General features: G+C 32.0%; 1 protein-coding gene across 2 annotated transcripts in view; it reads right to left on the reverse strand.

Annotated features, from left to right (window-relative positions):
* LOC119585210 (protein lethal(2)essential for life-like) overlaps window positions 1-225 on the reverse strand; it is a 38634-nt gene that overhangs the window by 2410 nt on the left and 35999 nt on the right. The window lies entirely within an intron of this gene.

A 225-nucleotide genomic window follows, 5' to 3' on the forward strand; every position in this document is an offset into this window, starting at 1 on the left:
TCTAAGAGGGTGGACTACAAACATACAAACTGAAGTAGAAAAGGACGTAACAAAAAATATAGATAGAAGCAAAAGAAAAAAAAGATCAGACAGACGATATAAGGAACGACAGAAAATAGAAATAGAAGTGACAAGAAAAAATATTAGAAAAAAAACAAGCAAACAACCGAACAAGTTTATTAAAAAAGTGAGAAACCCTGCCATTATTTTTGGTTAAGGAGGCGG

Source organism: Penaeus monodon, chromosome 19 (assembly GCF_015228065.2).
Source record: "Penaeus monodon isolate SGIC_2016 chromosome 19, NSTDA_Pmon_1, whole genome shotgun sequence".
Classification (NCBI taxonomy): domain Eukaryota; kingdom Metazoa; phylum Arthropoda; class Malacostraca; order Decapoda; family Penaeidae; genus Penaeus; species Penaeus monodon.